The 19,443-nt window shown below is 42.5% G+C and overlaps 1 protein-coding gene across 24 annotated transcripts in view; it reads left to right on the top strand.

Annotated features, from left to right (window-relative positions):
* DTNA (dystrobrevin alpha) overlaps positions 1–19,443 on the top strand; it is a 243,459-nt gene that overhangs the window by 137,986 nt on the left and 86,030 nt on the right. The window lies entirely within an intron of this gene.

Raw genomic sequence — 19,443 nt, 5'->3', positions numbered from 1 at the left:
AATGCAAGCAAGAGAACATGCTTTCTGAAAATGTTTGCCAATTTCTCAACTCATGCTCAGATAAATGGCACATTTTTCCATTTTACTCCAGTGCGGGAAAAGTGTGGCTTTTTAAAAAGAAAAAAATTGTGAGCAATCAAATAGAGAAAATGGTGTTTGGGGAATCTGGGTAATCACAAAATCACATATTCCTCAATCCTGAGGTACAGCCTATTCTCTTCAGCAAACCCACTATCTCTGGAACCCTCTGACCACCTCTATTCTTTAGCCCATCAGTTTTGTGAGTGGGCAGATCTATTGTATATTGGTTCGTGCATATTTTAGGAGGCAAATGGCACAACTGTGAAGCTTATCAGTCCTATTATAACAGATTTAAGCTATGTATCAGACATATAGGATGACTGTGGGATTGATAAATGACTTTTGTGATAGTGTACAGTATTTACAGTCCAGCCCCTTCTGCCTTTCCCCAGCCAGTTCTATGCTATGACTGTTGCTTGGAGCTGTACAGTTATGCTGCATCTAATGATCACAGCACTGTTGATACATTAGCTCATTATCATGGCTCATCTTGCATCCCTAGCTGCAGTGTTGCACAGATCACATGGTAACTATTATGTGTAGAGTCCTTTGTCCTGATTATGTATATAAGCTCAATTGCTTGTAATAGGCTTCACATTTGCGAAGCCTGGCATAAATTGTAACCCAAATATTAGGAAGCACTTGTGTTTTTGATTGAATTCATTGCTTCAGAGCATTTTGGAGAAAATCTTTTTTCAGCAGACAATAATGAGATACCCAGTGCCTTAGCTGCTTTCTTTACGAGACTATACCTTCTATAAACCCAAACTGGTTCACAATTCCACTGAGAGTGGTTTCTCTGTGCATTGATGATAAATGCCCAGAATGTCATTGGTGACCCAGTACCCTCCAGCAGTTTTGACCACAACTTATAGTCCATCTTTGTCAATGCTGGCTGAGGCTGATGGGAAATGTCACCAAAACAGTTGGAATATACCAGGTTGCCTACACTTGGTGTTCTCTGTTAATTTACAGATCATCAAATCCCATTTTTGTGATTACATAATTTCATTGATGGGCTTCTTAGGAAGGTGACTCTACATTGTTTTCAGTAGCCACCTTAGTCAAGACGCTAAGGATTTTCCATGATAGGGTGCTCTGTTTGCCCATCTTGTTCCTTGGTGACTTCAATCTTAATTCTGAAAGTCTCACTTGGCAAGCCATCTCATGCTTCCTTTTCCTAACATCCTCATTTAGTCTATGACTCCAGAATGACACTCCAAATTATAGCCACAATCACTCTTCATTTTGTGCACTGCGTGAACTGTTTTGTATTGACACCCCTCTCTTTTGAACGCCCCTTCTTCAACTATCTTTTTACTTTTTCTTTCTGCTTTCAGTCCTGTAAAATCTTCACATTCAATCTTCCCATCTCTCTCTCCTTCCTTGACCTACAGTCTACTGGTGCAATGACTGTCAGAGAAATATTGTCTCCTTTTGATGCCTCCACCAGTCTCCCCACCCCTAGACTCCATAGTTTCCACCATCAACTCCTACATAACATCAGCTGTTTATTAATTTCCCTGCTGTTCCATAGATTTGTCACCCCTACTAATTCTGATACCTGATTTACTGCCTCCATTAATTATTCCTTTGTTATGGTGTTGCTGAGTCCCTTCAGAGCAAATCAGGGTATCTGGTGACTCTAAATAAACACAGTCTTTTTTATCAGATATTTATTTGGCTACCATGTGCATTTCCTCCACACACAAACAAATTCTAAACACATTTAAGTGCATGTACATTCTTTCTTTGCTAACCTCTCTCTTTTCCTTCTCCATTCTTCAGTTATCTCCCCCACTTTAGTTTCCTTGAGTGCAGGGACTTTTCTGTTTTTTGCCTATGAAACTCTATAAGGCATCATATATGCTTATGGTATGATATATATGACAAAGAAGTCCCTTACACATTGTCCACCCCCTGCCCACACATACACACACACACACACAATAAGTCTAGAAGGTAACGAACTCACAATCATTTTACTGCTTATTTTGGGCTTAGTTATGGATCTCATCACTTTGATAGATAAGGAAGGAAGGAAGGTAAGCAAGTGAGTTGTGGAAATATGTATTGAAAGATGACAGGTGCTGATAGAATGGAGTCCAAAATTGGAAGGACTAAGTGCCAACTGATCACCGAAAGCACTGTATGATTGTCCGAAATTTGGATTTCCAGAAATACTGTTTAGTCTTCCTCAACTTGAAATGTTTCATTTGCTTAAAAACCACACACACACACACACACACACACACACACACAGAGTATTAATAAGATGAAATCTCAGTTTTATCCTTAGGCTATAGCTGCAGAAACCTAACATAACATATCATAATAAAACTTCATTATGCATTTAAAAAATTACTGTACAGCTGGAAAACTACTTCCATCCTAGGTGGGCTTTACTCACTATGTAATGTGATTGTTCTGCAGTGCTGGCTTGTAAAAAAAGCAAAGACTGCTAATTTCCCTAGATCAGAATAAATAGTTGGCAGTTGTAAGCTTTGCATTTAAAACATTGAATTTAAAGCCATGCCTATGATTCTAATATGGAATTTAATTAGAGCAGACAGACTAAGAGCCCATATCCCTGATGGTTTTGATTCAGCACTGGGGGGAGGGTTGTTTTTCTCTTCTGTTTTTTGTTTTGTTTAGTTTTGTTTTTTAATGAAATACTTTTTTGTGCTGTTTCATTTCCAGAATGAAACAGCTGTTCTCAGGAAATGGAACGGTGCTATCCTGACCATGAGGGAGACCTTGCTAAACTTGCATGTTTGCCTCAACTCTAATCCTTCTCTGCCTCCCACTTCTGTCCAAACATTCAGACCCTGAAGGCATGCAGGGTAGTCAGTTCCCATTCCTTATATGCCTTTGGGCCTCTTCCTCATCTGCCTGTCACTTTATGTTAGCCATATATACCTCCTTGTCTAATGCACAACAATTCACATCTGTAAATTAAATGCAAATGCTGCCAAAAATGGACTCACTTCAGATATTTTTAAACACATCACACTCTGGGCCAACCTCACATCCACGGTTAATATATTACCAAGCCAGCAGCAAACCCCGCCACAAAAATATTGGCAGGGCATCAAACTAGGATGCCAAATGAAGTTCCAGTGCAGCTGTGCAGCTCATACTTTCAAAACCAATTCCATATGTGCAGTGCATTGCCATACATTTCTGCTCAGCAGTAAACCCCATTGATTTGAGTGGAACTTACTTCCAGGTAAGTATAGCCTCAGGTATGCCTGCCTGCTCAGAGCCACTGCTGAGAAGACATGTATAGGATTGAAGCATGAATTCCTCATTTAGCTGCATTTCTTACAAAATCAGATGCTCTATTATTCCTAAAAAGTGATAGCCAAGTTAAAGGAACATTAACCCCAGGAACTGGGCAGAATCAAAGTGCCTTAAAATATGGGGCAGGTACCAAGCCTTTTGGCCCCATATTAACCTGGTGCATAAAACGTTGGTGCTGGTTCTTAAAAACTATTTATTTATTTATTTATTTATTTATTTAGGAATCTTCTATGCCGCCCCATTTGCCAAAGCCTCGGGGCAGCTCAAAACAATAAATAACATAATAGCAATATAAAAACAATATAATTGGAGACGTCCTGACCAAAGATGTAAAATCAATAATATTAACAATTAAAATGATGTTTAAATAAAAAAGTCTTAGTCTGGCGCCAAAAAACAAGTAACGATGGCGCCAGGCAGACCTCTCTGGGGAGCACATTCCATAGATTGGGCGCCACCACAGAGAAAGTCCTCCTCCGGGTATTTACCCTCCTAATATCCTTCACGGAGGGTTCCCGGAGAAGGGCCTCTCCCACTGATCTCAAGAGGTGGGCGGGCACATATGGACATAAGCACTCCTTTAGGTAACCAGGATCCAAGCCATTAAGGGCTTTGTAGGTAATAACCAACACCTTGAATTGGGCCCAGACTTCAATGGGGAGCCAGTGAAGCTGACGGAGAACTGGAGTCATGTGAACATAACGCCCAGTCCCCATCAGCAGCCTGGCAGCTCTATTTTGAACCTATTGAAGTATCCGGACCATCTTCAAGGGCAGCCCCACGTAGAGCGCATTACAAAAGTTAAGTCGGGAAGTCACCAACGCGTGTGTCACTGTCACCAGGCAGTCGTCCACCAGGTAGGGACGCAGCTGATGGATCAGCCGAAGCTGAAAGAAAGCGCTCCTCGCCACCACTGTCACCTGAGCTTCCAGTGAAAGGTCTGGGTCGAGGAGCACTCCCAAGCTGCGGACGTTGTCCCTAAGAGGGAGTGCAACCCCATTCAGGACTAGGTCAAGGTCCCCTTCCCTGAAGCCCAATCCGCCTACCAACAGGACCTCCATCTTGTCTGGACTGAGCTTCAGTTTATTGGCCCTCATCCAGCCCATTACCTCGGCCAGGCACCAGTTCAGTACAGCCACTGCCTCACCTGGATTGGTAGAAAACGAGAGGTAGAGCTGGGTATCATCAGTGTGCTGATGATTCCGCAGCCCACACCTCCTAATGACCTTTCCCAGCAGTTTCATGTAGATGTTAAATAGCAAAGGGGACAAAACGGATCCCTGCGGTACTCCATGGCATAGCTGCCATGGTGCAGAGCCATAGTCCCCCAGCACCACCTTCTGGAATCGGCCATTGAGATAGGAGTGGAACCACTGCAAAGCAGTGCCTCCATCCCCCAGTCCCGCTAGCCTATCCAGAAGCTGCTGAGAGGTCCAGGAGAACCAACAGGGACGCACTCCCCCGACTCTCCGCCTGCACAGGTCATTGTACAGGGCAACCAAGGCAGATTCAGTACTGTACCCACGTCTGAAGCTGGACTGAAATGGGTCCAGATACTCAGTTTCATCCAAGAGTACTTAGAGTTGTCCCGCCAGCACCCAGTCCAACACCTTGCCCAAAAACGGGATGTTGGCCACTGGTCTATAATTAGTGGCCACCTCTGGATCCAGTGACACCTTCTTCAGGACAGGTCAGACTACCACCTCCTTTAAAGGGGGAGGTACCTGGCCATCCCTCAGAGAGGCGTTAACCACTTCCAAGATCCAGGTCCCTGTCCCGTGCTTGGCATTGTTAATTAGCCAAGATGGGCAAGGGTCCAATAGGCAAGTGGTGGGATGTCCTCGTCCAAGCACCTTGTCCACATCAGGCCAAAGTAACTGAAACTCATCCATCAATTTTGGACCAGACGGCAACATTGGTATCTCCCCAGAAGCCTCTGTGTCACTAGTAGAGTCCAGCTCGTGACGAATCTGAGCGATTTTCTCCCTAAAATGCTTGGCAAAGTCGTCACAGCGGGCCGTCGAGGGTAGTACCGGATCTTTCTTAGGGCCAGGATGAACCAGCCCTTGTACCACCCGAAAAAGCTCCGCCGGACGGCATTGTGAGGAGGCAATGGAAATGGAGAAGAATTTGCAGAATAATGCAAGGCTACTTAATGTGAGAATTAGATAAACTGATTTGAAGGTTTCTCTCCTTGCAGTTTTGCTACATAATTGCTTGAATAGACAAAAAGATTCATATTCCACCAATGTTAAAAGGACTGTATCCATGTTTATGTTTCATGATGGATTACTAATCTGTGGTATGAGTGACACAAAAGCATAGGGACTGGAGATCCTTAGCATTCCTGTTCAAAGGTCCACCATGTTCAAGAGTGAAGAGAGACATAACATGTCCAAGTATAGTAAAGCCGCTAGAAAATTATTTTAAGACAGATTTTAGTTCCATCCTATTCTCATAATATTTGTTCTTTAACTTTCTTCCTCTTGTATCCTTATTTTTGTGCCCAGCAAATAATCTAACGTTTACTTTTTTTAATACCTTTGTCTTCAGTTTGCAAGATTTCTCTCTTTTTTTTAAACCTCAGACAAGTACTCATGTATGCAGACTCTTACTCCACCTAGGGGTTCTGGAAATGTAATTCCAAATTGCCACTACTGGGTTCTGGCAACCGATAAACATACAAATGTCAGTGTACCCTATATTTAACCCAAATCCCATTTATTTCTCATTTGCTAATTTATATTTTCCCTTATAATTTCTGATGTCCAAGATAATTTATGACAATTTAAGCTGTACTTCTTTCCTGTGAGCTGGCTGTTATCTGGTACATTTGATGATGCAGCATACAATTTTGCTGAGATGTCACTCTGGCAATAAAAACTGGATTTTAGTATTAATCCATGAATGGGGATAAATTCAGTATCAGCACAGAAAGTGTACCTGGCTTAAAGGGATATGTCTAGATTACTATGACACAAACTCAAATGTTGGTATTGGAGTATAATAGTCAGATAAGCTCACATCAAATGAAATTGATTTTAACGATTCTTACTTCCAAGTATGTATGCAGAAAGAAACAACATTCCTATCCAATCCATGTTTCCTCTTCAAATCATTCTGAGGATGACCTCAGAGGGACAATGCTATATTAAAGTTTAAACATTTAAGTGCTTCTACCAAAATGAGCTTTCTGTACCTTATAGAAAGTACCTTGGATACTGTGGTATAAGCATGGGATTTATATCACCTGTTAGGCATTTATAAGAAGAATGATCAATCATAGTTCATTATATTAGACTTATTCAATGAAGAAAGACATAGCCAAACAGTAAGGTTTGTCATTATTTTGATTGTGTTATTTGGATGGAAATATAAGTAACAGATTACTTTAAAATCACCAAAATAAGAATATTAAATGCTCAGTAAATGAATATAGATCATGATACATGACTCAAAATATTGTATCATATGAAGCAAAATTTGTACAGTCATCTTTCCCTGGCTTAAGCTTTCTGCTGCTTTGGGCTTTCAAAGATTGTTCTGATATTTCAGTGTCTGCTTGCTGAAGTTCTCCCTGTGGTTGGACATCTGCTTGAAATCTTCTAGTGCTGCAATGGGCTATCTCCTTTGAAGTGTCACTACAACCTAACAATACAAGTACTTGTTCTCCTCCACCATCAACTCTGACCTTGGTCTTATTCCAGTAGGTTCTTAGAGACTGGAAAGCTTCCTCTTTTTCAGTTGTGTTCTATGTAGCCACCAACTCTTGTCTTTGGGGCTTCTTCCAGCCACCAATCAAGTAACTCACTAACAGACTTTTTCATTCTTTCCTAGGCATATTAGGCTAAGAAGCCTACTGGACTTCTTTCATTGTCTAATCAGTAGCTATGTATGGTTCCTCTAGCTAACTTTCAAATTTCTTGACCAACCCAATAGTATTTTGATACTTTTCCTGATCCAAAAGCAGCTTTTGCCATGAACCATTTTCAGCTTAACTCCTCCATCTGTAAAAATTGTAATTAAGGCAGCCAAAACAAAGCCATACCTTCTAAACTACATAGTTGCATTAAAACTTCAGTCAGTAGTTACTCACAGAATATGCACATTACTCATAATAAACAGATAAAAACACCACCTTTCTTCACAGTATTTGCACTGCATGGCCACAATACTTCATCAGAAGGAAATACGATATATTTGCTTAGAATTGAGAATGCATTCAACTTACAGAAGAGGAAATTCTTCAAACTAATGCCACAAAATCATAGAATAGCATTTTTGGGGGATGGGGGGTATGGCAGGTCTTGAATAGAAATTGTTCCGGTTTGGTGGACCAAAACATGAATGACCTTGATAAGATAACATACTATGCTGTTGTGTTTCCATGAGCATCTTCCACTTTATTTCACCTCCCAAAAGACTTCACTGATTTTGACTTCAGACTAACTCCCCGCTCCCTAACAGATTCAGTGGGTAGAGCCTGGTGGAATCCTGAGTTTTGGACACAGGATCTGGAGAGATCCCAGAGTGATTCTGTAGCTAAACAACCACAACCATGGTCCACCTCTGAGGTTCAGTTCTGCTTTTTTACTGTTTGGATTATGAAAACTCAACACTAGCCTTCTCCTCCATACCCCCATGTTTTCAGCATTCCCTCAGTTGCCTCTTTCTTTTTAGGGAGTGGCTGTACATACTACAAAACAAAGCACTGGGCTCCAGCCACCCAGCATTTTTACTCTGTTTTTCACAAGATAGCAAGCAGCCTTTTTGGAAATAAATATGGTACTGGAATCAGACACTTCCAGTTTTCCAGTTAAAAAGTAAGTTTACCTGGAAAACCTGGAGAGGCAGGTGCCTAGGGGCATCATGTTAGGGACCCCAGGGGTAAGAGGCAGTGTGTTGCTTTGGGGTACATAGCAAGTTTATTAAAGCAGTGAGTTTTAACAGGGGACTATCCATTTCACAGATCAGGCTTTACTAGCTGAGATTGTATTATGCCTGTCTCAGTAACACAATCAATTAGAAGTAGAATAAATGCATACCTTACTTTTGAGAATTGGATTGCCATAATAATGATATATAGGGAAATACTTTTTCTCAGCACTACTAAAAAACTTATTTTGCAGAAGTTCATGCAAATCCATAGACAGCAGCTATTTCTTAAGGGAACAGCAGAAATCCATAATCTCAGTTTATATTAATCTGGTACCATGCTAACTTGTGACTAATATGTAAAAGAGTGCGCACGTGCACGTGCACACACACACACAAAATATATGTATGTATTTACGTATGCTGCTTATTAAATATGCACACTGCCATCTAGTGGTTAGTAGTACTATCATTCTCTAGCTTCTGTTACCTCATTCTCAGGAAGTAATAAAGAAATCATCTCTCTTTTTGTGTAAAATCTCAGGCAATTTCTGCTTACATGCCATTTAAACGTTCACTATTTCCTCAGGCAAGGTTTACTGTTCTTTTCATTTTGATGACTGTAGCATTAAAATGCTTTCCATCAGTTTGCTTTTGGTCAACAGGCTTATAATGTCCTTGATTCCGCTGGAAAACTTCGATCCCTTTAAACTTTGGCAGTCTTCCAAATTTCAGATTAGAAGGCCAATTTTAGAGATCTTACATATTTTTAGCCAGCAGTTGTTGAGGAAAATCATGCCACCTGGCCATAATTACTTATTAGTTTTAAATTTGTGAATTTATGTTTTGTCACCTCTGTTAGACGGTTCTTCAACTTTGTTCCCTAAAAAGATCAGTTGTGTTTGGCTATCTCTCAACACCATGGCTTAAAATGAGACTTTTATATTATTAGTGTCTGGGTAGGGAAAGGCATGGGAGAAGTATGGGGCCTTTTCTTAGGTATCCTTAGGTAATCAATCATGTTATTGATTAATAAAGCTTCAGGAAAGACTGATGTAAAAACTCATTTAGCTTCTCTACTATTTCCCTGGCTTTCTTGAGTGCCCCTTTTATAGCTTTTAAAGTTCCTACTCCTACTTTGGCTGGTTTCCAGGTTCTGAAGGATTTGAATAACTTTTTATGGTTTCCCTTGCACACTTCAGTGCACTCCATGTACACAAATAGATAGGTACCTTGTATCCTTGAAGCATTTACTGCTTTCACCTCTATGGGCCAATCTTTGTTTGCTGTTTCTTTGTCGTTTGCCTTAACTTTTACTTTGCTTTAACTTTAACTTTTGGAAAGTTCAAGGGGGTGCAAAGTTTAATGAAAGCCCTGCTCCCACTGTTTTGCAACTCTTTCCTTGGCCCTTGGTGGGATTTCGATAGCACTTGCCAACACCAAACAGTTGCTGTGTGCCACAAGACAGTGAAATGAGGAGGGAAGAATCGCTGTTAGGGTGCAATCTTATGGCCACCAGCCTGAATCTAGGATTATTCAAAGTCCCTAGGAAATTTAGTCTGAGATCAGAGCAGGTACTCTGAACTCAGAGCACTCTCTTGGCCCTCACAGCCCATACAAAAAGAACTGTGCTGGCTGTGACTCCAAGGTTGTAAGAGTGACCTTGGAGAGGGAGTTTTGTGAGCTGAGGGGGAAATGGGGTGGGGCACATAGGCAGTTTCCTGGCAGTGCCACAGCACTGGCTCCTTCTAGCTCTGGGCAAGCTATTTCACTTAGATGGCTGAAATATGGTGGAGTGAAAGAAGCATGAAGGTGACTTTCATCTCTGCACTCCTCCTGTCCACAGGATGCCTATAACACTCCAAGCTCAGAGAGTTACAGGCAGCATTATTACTGTGTTTGGGGTTTGGCCATCATCATATAGCCAGCTCTCATAGGCTGTGTGTCATGTTCAAAAAGCCAAGTCAGAGTGAGAGTGTTCAGGACAAAAGTCCTCTTGTTCATTTTCTGACACAGCGAGATAGGCAACAGCAGCAAGTAGTCTGACATTTTTTAAAAGATGATTTATTTTAGGTGCACACTAACAATGCAGAGTGAGCCTGTCTCCAGTTGGGACCAGCTCCCAAACTCATCCTGCACAGCAAATTTATATACCTAGCTTTTTGCAATAATTAGTAACAGAAAACATGGTTGATACCTGTTCCTCCTTCTGGCTATTCCTGCAACCGGAAGGTTCCGGGTAAGCTTACCAACTGTCCCTCAGGCCTGAAGGTGCTGCTGCTTAATGCCGGGTCGGTCCATAATAAAACATCCCTCATCAACGACTTAATTGTGAATGAGGGGGCCGACCTAGCTTGCATTACAGAGACCTGGGCAGGAGAGGGTGGGAATGTAGCCTTCTCTCAGCTATGCCCACCCCGGGTATCTAGTACAGCACAAGTCACGTCCGGAGGGGAGGGGAGGGGAGGGGAGGGGAGGGGGGGTCGCTTTAATTCACCGAGGGGCTTCCTGTTCCCTCAAAACCAGGTCTAGAGTGCTTATACCTGGCGCTGGGTGATCAAGTCAGATTGGGGATTCTGCTGGTGTACCATGCACCCTTCTGCCCGTCAGACTCCCTGCCTGAGCTGATGGAAATAGTCTCAGACCTGGTGTTGAAGACCCCCAGGATGTTGGTCCTAGGGGACTTCAATCTCCATGCCGAGACTGTTCTGATCAGGGCGGCTCAGGACTTCATGGCCTCCATGACAGCCATGGGGCTGTCTCACCATGTCATAGGCCCAACCCATGCATTTGGTCACAAGCTGGACCTGGTTTTCTCGACGGAGCAGGAAGAGGGGGATTTGAGGGTAAGGATTTGCGTCTGACTCCCTTGTCATGGTCAGATCACTTCCTCATGAGGTTTGAGCTTGGAGCTGGTCTTTCCCTTTGTAAGGGTGCGGACCCTGTTGTGATGGTCCACCCTCGGAGCCGGATGGATCCGGATGGATTCCTGAGGGCTCTGGGGGATCTTCCGGTTGATGAAGCTGGTACTCCTGTTGATGCTCTGGTTGAACTGTGGAATGGGGAAATGGCCAGAGCAATTGACACGATCACCCCTAAGCATCCTCTCCTGGCAAGCAGAGCCCATCCATCTCCATGGTATACATCTGAATTATGGGTGATGAAGTGGGTTGGGAGATGACTAGAGCATAGGTGGAGGAAATCACGGGATGAATCTGACCGAACACGCTTATGTGCTCATTATCAAACCTATGCTGTGGTGGTGAGGGCGGCGAAGAAGAAATTGATTCAGACTCCACAATTGATTCAGATCCCTTAGGGGAGATACCAATGACTCCGTCTGGTCAGGTATTAATGGATGAATTTCAGTTAATGAGACCCGATGATGTGGACAAGATGCTTGGACAAGTACATCCTACCACCTGCTTATTCAACCCTTGCCCTTCGTGGCTGCTGACCAAAGCCAAACACGGGATTGGTTCCTGGATCCTGGAGGTTATTAATGCCTCTCTGAGGGACGGCTGGGTCCTTTAAAGGAGGCGGTAATCAGGCCTGTCCTAAAGAAGGCATCTCTGGATCCAGAGATGGCCACCAATTATAGAACAGTGGCCAACATCCCGTTTTTGGGCGAGGTGTTGGAACAGGTGGTGGTGGGACAACTCCAGGTACTTTTGGATGAAACTGATTATCTAGACCCATTTCATTCTGGCTTCAGACCCGGGTACAGTACTGAATCTGCCTTGGTTGCCCTGTACAATGACCTGTGCAGGCGGAGAGTCGGGGGAGTGCATCCCTGTTGGTTCTCCTGGACCTCTCAGTGGCTTTCGATACCATCAACCATGGCATCCTCCTGGATAGGCTGGCGGGATTGGGAGTAGGAGGCATTGCTTGGCAGTGGTTCCACTCCTACCTTGACAGCCAATTCCAGAAGGTGGTGCTGGGGGACTATGGCTCTGCACCATGGCAACTTTGCCTTGGAGTACCACAGGATTCCATTTTGTCCCCCTTGCTATTTAATATCTACATGAAACCGCTGGAAGAGGTCATCAGAAGGTGTGGGCTACGGAGTCATCAGTATGCTGATGACACCCAGCTCTACCTCTCTTTTTCAACTAACCCAGGTGAGGCAGTGGCTGTACTGAACCGGTGCCTGGCCAAGGTAATGGGCTGGATGAGGGCCAATAAACTGAAACTCAATCCAGATAAGACAGAAGTTCTGTTGGTGAGTGATTCAAGCTCCTGGGTAGGTGACTTGGGCCTTGCCCTGGACGGGGTTGCACTCCCTCTAAAGGACAGGGTCCACAGCTTGGGAGTGCTTCTCAACCCGGAGCTGTCCTTGGAAGCTCAGGTGACAGCGGTGGCAAGGAGCGCTTTCCTTCAGCTTTGGCTAATCCATCAGCTGCGTCCCTACCTAGAGGAAGATTGCCTAGCAACAGTAAAACACGCATTGGTTACTTCCCAATTAGACTTCTATAATGCGCTCTATGTGCCCTTGAAGACAGTCCGGATACTTCAGATGATTCAAAATAGAGCTGCCAGGGTGCTGTCGGGGACTGGGCGTTATTCTCCTATAACCCCAGTCCTCTATCAGTTCCATTGGCTTCCCATCGAAGTCCGGGCTCAATTCAAGGTGCTGGTTATTACCTATAAAGCCCTAAACGGCTTGAGACAAGGATACCTAAAGGAATGCCTTTTTCTCTATTTGGCCTCCCGCCCCCTGAGATTGGCAACAGAAGCCCTCCTCCGGGAACCCTCTGTGAAAGATGTTAGGAGACAGAGTGCCTGGAGGAGGGCCTTCTCTGCAGTGGTGCCCTGACTCTGGAATGCGCTCCCCAGAGAGGTCCTCCTGGCGCCATCATTTTATGTTTTTCGGCGCCAGGTTAAGACCTTTTTATTTAATCAATATTTTAATAAGTTTTAATATCAGATTTTATTATTGTATTTTATTCATTGCAGCCAGAGTGAGTCATCAATTTATTTATGCTGTTAGCCATCCAGAGACATTAGTAATTGGACAGCATACAAATTTTATAAATAAATAAAAATAAAACATTATAGCAGAAAAGGTTATTTTTGTACATGGTTATCTTGACCTATACTTTTTTTAGAACATCTGGTGTCAAAACATCTGCCTCCAGGCTAATCTTTGTACATTCTAACCTTCTTGACAGAGGTATATTTTATATTTTTGACCCACTTGTGTCTCTCCATTAGAACACTAAGTAACTGAACCTTGTTGTTTGGACATCAGGAAAAATTTATATTTTTCTGTACCTCCTTCTGGCCCTAGAAAATCCTTGGGGGATTCTTGGGCCACACGATCAATAGTGTCTTATGGGATAACCCATACCCATAATATACATACAAAACTGCCAGCATACCATGCTGTGGCTCTGGATCATCTAGTAGGGATGGAGTGCATGTCTATTTCTTCTGGAGTTTGAGAAAAGAATGGCAGTCCATTTGTCTTGAGTGTGTAAACTGTCTGCTTCTAGAAGCCTGTTCTTGACCTTGGGATGTTGAATCTGGGTAAGAATCTCTTTAATCCCAATGGCAGACTAAATTGGCTTCCAGGTGTTGTTTCTGAACATAAAGAACTATTGTTACTTGCATTCTTACGATCTTACAGTAAAGTTTCAGGTTGTTCTACAATTAGCTCCTTGGAGTTGCAAGTCTTGCCTAGTTCCTCTTTCTCTTTTGTATTTGCAGGTCACCTGTAGTCAGTTGCAGGTCCTTTTGTATTACAGACCTTCTGCAAGAATACCCTTGTACTCTTCTGACAAGGGTACACAGGCATAAATACAGGAGCTTCTGGGTTGAAGTTGCTAGGGAGTTAGGAAGGTGAGCTTGTTGTTGAGCTCTGAGTGCCCCTTCCTAAACACCAAGTCTGGATTTTGGCTCTGGGATTGGCCTTTATGCATGGATCCAGCCACTTCTTTCTTTTGCCTTCACAATGGTACTTGTCACTGGGATCACTTGAAATGGTCCTTCTTATCTGAGGTAAGGAAATTTCTTCTTTTGCAGACCTTAGAACTGGAGAGGCAGCACAACTTTGCCTCATTAAAGCAAAATTTGAACTAGGACTCTGAAATTTATTCCAGTGGAATCAGCTTTTTCCGTAGGAGAAAGGTTACTAGCAAATACACCCTGGCCCCAGGCCCTGTTTTCTATGGGTTCAGCGGTTCCTTAACAATGTAACTCAGCTGCTTCTAGTTTTTCCACCACTGCAATCTTTGGCATTTGATCACAGTCTAAGAACTTGATATGGACCTTTCCACCAGGGCTGAAGGGAATACTTCTGTGTTTTTGTATACATGCTCAGTCTCTCAGTTGAAATGGATGGTGCTCTTTATCTAGATTCTAAGAGAGAGCAGCTTAAGGCTGTGAATGAAAGGCCTTCACACACTTCATTAGAGCTTGAAGTAATAGAACATTATTTTACCTTCCAACAACACTCTGAAGAAGCACATTAGTTGGGAAAGAAATTGTTGAAAGAAGTTGGAGAAGAAAATAGAAAGTCTCTGACCATTTCAACTCTATCCTAGTACAAGTCTCTTTATTTGAGACTTAAAGGTTCTGTTTTGTTGTACCATTCCAGCCAATGCAAGGTGATAAAGACAATGGAACCTTTTTGGTGCCATTAATTTTGTCTAAAGAAAAAAATGCCTCTCTGTTTGAATTTATGGACAATAGTATTCTAAACTCAGGAATCAAGTTTCACAACAGTTTCTTGTTTATGCTAATAGTACTTGTCCATGCACATAAGTATAAAAAATTCCCAAACTCATCTTGAATACTTGCAAACTTTAAACTAATATATATTTCAAATGAACACATGGACATTTGGTGAAAACCAATTCTATGTTCATGAAAAAACTCCAAGGAGAAGGTGCTTTGCCCTTTTTGTCTTACATATTTGCCTACATTCTAGGCCTCACAAATTGGTTCGATACAGCAATTTGATGCCCATCAATCAAATTTCACAGTTTTGATCATCTCATTATAAGGATCTTAGCACAATCAGGCAAAAGATTGTGCCAGCTCTCGTTGTGGTAGAAAATGCACCCTTCAGTTACCAGGATTCTGTTTCTCTACATCTTTATCCAAATGGACCACACATTTAATCAAAGATACACACACTGGTAACAGTAAGGCAATCAATATTGCATTTACACAAAGACATTTCTAGATCTGAACTTCACATTGAGCAAGAGATCATCTTCTACTCTCAAAGTTTTTGTTCATCTAAACGTTGATACTTGGATTGCCCTCTCATGATTTAAAACATTAATTTAAGCCTTGATCAGGTTTTTCTTCAACCCCACTCAAACACCAAATGTGAAAGGCAAGAAGAAGCTTTCTTAGTAGCTGAAACAAACAGGATGGAAGTCCTATACCACTGTGTCTTTTTGCCATGCTTTGACAGGCTTGCCTTCCTTAAAATATCCCCCTAAGCCTCTTATCAAGAGTGTTAAAAGGGTTCTCTGTTTTAAAATGATCGTCTCTCTACACACATGCTCTCCATGAGGCAATATAAGCTTTGAACACTGTACATTCTCCATCTTTCTTCAAGAGCCCTCTTGCCTCTAAAGCTTTCTCCATCACTGTTTTGCACAAACTTTTTTTTCCTTTTGAGTCTTAGTCTAGGTCTGTCCCTGCCACAGTGGATAGATTCACTCTGCCCGGAATGAATCCTTCTTGTCCTGTGGCTGAAAGCAGAGCCTAACTCCCAAAATCACTTGCACTTTGCCCATTTTCAGGAGCCACATGTGTGCGGCTTCTGCAATTCTCACAAGTACCATTTTTTTCCTTCTAGAACATCTCTTTGTAGCAATATGATCTAGGTACAGTTTTTCCTAGGTTTTGGGTTGGCCACTTTGCACTTCCAAGAAAACCTGTAGTTTCACTCAAACCCTTTTCCCAAAATGATCAGCAATTTCTTCAGCACCTGGTGTATTGTTTAACTCATTTCCCCTCATCCCTTATGCACCAAATCACCATTTCACACTGACCAAGATACAAACTCTCAAGTGCTAATACTCAATTTCATTAGCCAAGAACCTTAAACTCTCCCAACACCCCCAGCAAACAAGAAGCACTTGAACAGCCTAGACACTCCACAGCTCTGCCCCCTTCTTTGCATTCCAGACAAATCCACTACCTTACACCCTCCACACCATGACAGGCAATCTTGGGGAGCAACATACTTCGAAAGACTTAGAATCTCCTGCTGAGTCTTTAACACAGACAGCCACTGAGGAAAAAGTCCCAGCCCTGCATCTAAACCAGCACGCACAACACCCAGAAAGTCCCAGCCTCAGCCCAATGTTGTCCAGGCAGCAAACATTCCTATTGCCCTTCAGTCCTGCTCTGTATTCTATAGAGACAAACAGCTTCCTGTCCAAGAAACTGAAACTAACATACAAAGGAAAGAAATGGGAGATGTAGTCCATTACCTCCCTTGCAGAGAGTCCTCTGTGTTGGCAAGAAAGGTGCAAGTCCTGCATTCAGAGCTTACCCCCTTTCACCACCTCTGGGACTACTTAGTGATGGACTTGGTCTGAACAAATAGCTTACCATAATCCATTTTCTCACTTGATTTTGCATTTCTCTTTGAACTCCAGCCTGTCACCACTCTGTCAGTCTACTATACATAAATGTCCAGTCCCTAGGTTTACTCAAAAAACACCTGACCTTGGACCAGCCACCTGGTCTGTATGAACAACCAACTTTCATTTTTCAGACACAACTGCTTCCATCACCCTATTCAAACATGCCCAAGTATGAATATGGTGCAAACTTCAACCATTTCTCTTAACTGCACTGCAAACTTTCTTCTGGATCTTCTCTAAGTTCTCAGAACTTTTTAACTTATTAACATAAGCAGTCACAAGGGAATCGGTTTTTTACAGACACAAGTGTAAAATTGTAATAGACCTTTGAGTATAAGTTCTTTCATTTTTCCCTCTACTGCATTAGAAAAAGCCAGTATATCTTCATCTTGAGTTTCTTCAGATATTTTCCAGCTCTATTTATATTTCACCTAATTTATCTACAGTGTCAGAAAGCCTTTGTCTCTGTATCTTTTAGCTGTTGCCTGAGTTTCTCATGGGAGTCCTTGAAACTCTTATATGAGATTCTTAGCATCTCTTTTTTTGCTTCTTTTAAAATTTGCAAATGCAATGTTTTATGTCAATCAAAGCATTTTTTAATTTCTTGCTTATGGAAGCATCAGCCAGATAGGTCAAGAGGCAGCTGACTCTACTGTTTCAAACAATTGCAAGATTTTGAATTTAGTAAACATATAAAAGCTGGTGTTTCCAATTCTGGAAAGAAAGTCTGTTTAGTTTTCCATATCCATCTACTCACTCACATAACTTTCACACAGGATATCCTTATTAAACTAGTCCAGTTTTGAGTAGGACCTGTGTTACAAAAACTCTTCAGGGTACACATTTCCTTACTTCCCAGTTATGGCTCATGTCCACCACAGTGGGTGGGGTGTCAGGAAAGGAAAGATGTCATGCACACTCCGATCCCTTGCTCTGTCTTGCATGGACCAGAACAAGTATCTCATAGCTCAAGGCTTTGCTCACAGTTCTTCTTGTCCCTGATCAAGTGCCTTCTTCAGCCATGTTCAGCCTTGCTTGAATTTAGACAATGACCTCAGCAAGCTGCACAAACAGATCAAGAAACTCATATTCCCATCTCAGAGGCTAAAATCTCATATACCCTTGCTTTCAGCCTGGCTCGCTGATCAGCCTATGGGCCTAGCAAGACAGGTGGTGCGGCTGTTTGCCTGAGGAATCCACAACTTCTCTCTGTAATGTGAGCCACCACCCCCACACATAGATTGATACACTTTTAACACCCATTAACACCATTTTGTTGAACAGCATACAAGCCACATGAACAATTTGAATAACAAACTTTTTTCTCTTCTCTCTTTTTCCTTTCTCTTTCTTGTCCTCTTAGCCTAAATCAGCCTGAAAGGGACTGCTGCAGCATTGCTACCTTAGTACACACCAACAAGAAAAAAGGAGGGAAAAGAATCACTTAGTGCATGCCATGGCTCTACTGAAATTCTTTTAATCTTAGGACAAAGGGAACCTGTTTCTATTTCCCCTTCCCCAGGGAATCAGCTTGTGCCATGGAACTCTAACCCAGAGATTTATTTGGGACTGTAACCCAAAGACTGCTTTGGGACTCAAACCCAAGCATCACCATTTGAGCAGAACAGTGTAGGCAGGACTTGAACCCGCCACACACAGGACTCAAACCTGTGCTGCGTGCAGTGTGGTTGTGGACATTCTCCTTCTAGTGCCTAATCCACCTGCCTGACAACCACTTGGTATACACCCATCCACCAGTTGATCCCAGACCCCACCATGCTATCTCACAGCATGAGCTGCATCTTGAATCTAGGAACCAGTCTCAGGTTATTTGTGGCACTTTTACCTGCTTTCTACACTTTTGCACCTAGGGGCTCACATCCATTTGAGTTTAACTGCCACATGGATCCCCCTGGAGATTGCTTGGTTGATTCTAAAGTCACAATGTGGTGCATGTATAGAACATGCACAGCATGTGCAGATACATAGAACAGACAAACACTGAGACCTCTTACCAACCAACTTGAGGAGTAGGCAACATTGCTTGATTCAGGTTTTGGGAGCAAGAGCTGACCCCATGGATAACACCTTATCAGTAGCTCATGGTCCTGACTGCCGGGCAAGGCTTCTTTCAGGAGGATGCATGCTGTGTTACTTCAGAGCCAAATCCATGACCAGAGTCAGGTGTAATCCCATCTAGGTTGCCAAATTTTTTGAGGACAAAAAAGGACCCTTTTATTGATTGACTGACTGTGTGAGAGAGAGGTGACACCAGCAAGTAGTTTTATATTAAAAAGACTCTTTATTGTAGTTGCTTACATAACAGGTCTCAAGTTGGCTCAACCAGCTGTCACAGCCATCATACACAGCAAATTTGTATGCTTAGCTTTTTGCACTGATTAGTAACAGAAATACTAACAGTAACATCATAGCAGAAAACTGCTGTTTGCTCTTCCATCCTCTCCAGATTAGATGCCTGAATCCCAACAAGTGAGATTCTTTCTGCCTGAATCTGTTTGGCTTTTTGTTCTTTGGCTTTTTTCCTTCTGAGAAAGGAACTAGGATGTTTTAT

Source organism: Varanus komodoensis, unplaced genomic scaffold, assembly GCF_004798865.1.
Source record: "Varanus komodoensis strain SLA01 unplaced genomic scaffold, ASM479886v1 scaffold14_1, whole genome shotgun sequence".
NCBI lineage: Eukaryota > Metazoa > Chordata > Lepidosauria > Squamata > Varanidae > Varanus > Varanus komodoensis.
The sequence above is the reverse complement of the archived record's forward strand: the minus strand, read 5'-3'. Positions and strand labels throughout refer to the sequence as shown.